The following is a 3,395-nucleotide window of genomic DNA, read 5'->3' on the forward strand; positions in this document are numbered from 1 at the left end:
CACCAGATTAGGATTATCCTTAGCAAAACCCGGCGGTATCTTCATATATACTTCTTCCTCCAAATCTCCATGAAGAAAAGCATTATGCACATCCATCTGATGCACTTCCCACTTTTTAGCTGCTGCAACTGCCAGAAACATACGAACAGTTGTCATCTTTGCCACTGGAGCAAACGTATCATTGTAATCCAATCCCTCAACTTGATGATTTCCAAAGATCACCAGTCTTTCCTTTAATCTGACCAAATGTCCATTCTCATCAAACTTATATTTATATGGAAACTGATGCTCATAAAATTCCACATCCCTAGACACCAAAAACTGTTTTGTGTCTAAATCATATACTTGCCACGCCTTGTTACCAAAAGGATATCCAAGAAATACACACCTCCTACCTCGACTTGCGAACTTATCACCTTTACTATTTTGATTATGAACATAGCATAAACATCCAAATACCTTCAACTGATTATATGGAGGCAGCTTCCCAAATAAGATTTCATATGGAGTCTTGTTGTGTAGAATTGGTGTAGGCGTACGGTTAATTAGGTACGCTGCAGTCAATGCACATTCTCCCCAAAACCGTATTGGCAAATTTGCTTGAAATCTCAAAGCTCCTGCCACATTCATTATATGTCGGTGTTTTCTCTCAACTCTTCCATTCTGTTGAGGTGTACCTACACACGATTTCTCAAAGACTATCCCATTAGTCTTAAAATAGCCACGTAATGCATTAAATTCAGTTCCATTATCACTTCTAATAATTTTGATTTCTCTGTTGAACTGGCGTTTCACTAGAGCAACAAAATTACGAAATATCAATTCAACTTCAGTTTTGATTTGAAGTAAATAAATCCATATACCTCTTGAAAAATTATCTATTATTGTCAGAAAATATTGAGCTCCACAAGACGAATGTATCTTATAGGGACCCCATAAATCAATATGAACTAACTCAAAAACTCAACTAGATTTACTCAAACTATTAGCAAAACTACTTCTACGATGTTTCGCTCGTGGACAAATATCACACGCATCATTATTCTTCTTTATTAAGCTACCCACGCCTTATAGCTTTTGTAAGACTTTCTCTGAAGGATGTCCCATACGTCGATGCCATAGCTCATATGTAGTTTCACCAACCGCCATAACTTCAACATGAGGCACACCACAGAAAATATATAGTACACATTGTCTCTCAGCCACTCCAATCATCTTCCTCGTCAACCGGTCCTGTATAAGACATAAACTGTTAGTACATTGAATACTACATCTCATCTCATCAGTAAGTTGTGTAACTGAGATTAAGTTACAATTTATTTGAGGTACATAAAGCACGTTATCAAGTCTCAAACCCCAGGAAGAATAATAGTGCCTATTTTCTCAGAGTGCGCAGTTTTTCCATCTGGTAGACCAACCGAACATGTCCTAATATCTCTCACGTTTATCATGTCAATTATTGTACACATGACATGATTGGTTGCACCTGTGTCTACAATCCAAGGTGTTTTATTCTTCTTACCTTGTAGATGTGAATTGGACTTTCTTGAATTCAAAAACTCAAGCACTTGCTGAACCTGTGCCGCTGTAACTCCCACCAGACCTGATCCATCCGCGGAAGTCACTCCACTTTGTTGATTTGCTGCTGACATATGCAAATTATGTGCACGTACGCCTCCACCTTGCTGATTGCCTCTTCCTCCTCTTCCGTTTGCAAACCCAGTTCCTCTTCCGTTTGCAGATCCAGTGCCAGTACGTCCTCTCCCAGCACCAGTACGTCCTCCTCTTCCATATCCAGTTCCGTTTGCAAACCCATTGCCTCTTTTATTTGTTCTATCCCCACACCATTCAGGGTATCCAATAATTTTAAAACATCCATCATCAGAATGTCCTTGTTTATTGCAATTTTTGCAGTATTTAGTAGGATCATAGGAACTCAGACGCTGATCATCTTGTACTTTGAACACCATAATATTCTCTTATACAAACGCCGAAACACCTTCATCTCCAACCTTCAAACGCTCGCAGTTGACAAATGCTTGATATGCCACATCGATTGACGGCAATGGATCCCTAGCCAGCAGTTGTTCACGCAAGGAACTATATACAGAATCCAGCCCAATCAAAAAATAGTGTAAGAAATCTTCTTCTCTTAAGACACTTACCTGAGTTGCAATATTACAAGTACACTGCCCGCATTTGCACTTAGGTATCTTCATATAAGTCACCAACTCATCCCATATTTTATTCAATCTTCCATAATACACAGCAACTCCTTCAGTTTTCTTTTGTTTGCAATCACTCAGTGACGTTTTTAACTGGCATATCCTTGTTCCACTCACAACACATAACTTATTCTTCAAGTGTGTCCACAACAACCTCGCATCATCATAATCTCCCAAGGTTGATCGAACTGACGGTTCTAATGTATTACTGATCCAGGACACAAGCATTGAGTGAACGACAATCCACTCTTCTAACTGATCCGATTCTACAGGTGTTTTAATGGTTCCATCAATGAATCCGAATTTTCTCTTGGCTATCAACGACCTCCTCATGGCTCTAGCCCATTCATCATAATTAGTTCCTCTTAGAACAATCGGTGTTATGATGATTCCCGGTCCATCACTAGATCCCAGATGATATACTGGGTTCTTCTTCTGCGTATCATACTCCACTGTCTTTCCTTTAGACGATTCTATATCACTTCCCATCTTCTAGGGTTTTTTTTTTTTTTTTTTTTTTTTTTTCGGGTTTCAACGTGCTCTGGCTCTTGATGCCATGATAAGAATTGGTATAATAATTTGTCGTAGCTTTCTCATTCATCAAAATTATATTTATACAAGAATAATAACTTGGAACCCAAGACATGGAAACCTATTGGGTTTCTAAGACCGTTTCCTATTGGGTCACACATATCTTAATAACTAAAGAATTATTAGTACCATCTTCTTTCTCACTCGCATCTTCTTCACATGAAGGCTTAGAAGGAGATGGTTCTAGATTGTGAAAAGTGACTCTGTTACCCTTGTGCTTATTTAAAAATCCATTTGGCATAGTACCAAATAGTTTGAAGCTGCTCCATGTTTCATTAGTCTCAACCATATCATCGGATGATGAAGAATGGGCCTTACCCATAGTCTCATTGTGGGTTTTAGACTCACCCGACGAAGAAATGTTATTGGGTCCCTTATCGATAATAACCCCGTTGACTAACATTTCATTCTGGCGCAGAATTCGAATAACAGAAGACGTTGACAGTACATCTTGCTTTTCAGAACTCTCTGAATTACCAGCTACAGTCTGAAAAGACTTTTCCTTGCTTGGAATACCTTGCGTGCACAATCTAACCGTTGCCATGATAGGAAAGTCATCCAGCGAAAGGTCAATAGCTG

The sequence above is a fragment of the Papaver somniferum genome, unplaced genomic scaffold (assembly GCF_003573695.1).
Source record: "Papaver somniferum cultivar HN1 unplaced genomic scaffold, ASM357369v1 unplaced-scaffold_111, whole genome shotgun sequence".
Lineage (NCBI taxonomy): Eukaryota > Viridiplantae > Streptophyta > Magnoliopsida > Ranunculales > Papaveraceae > Papaver > Papaver somniferum.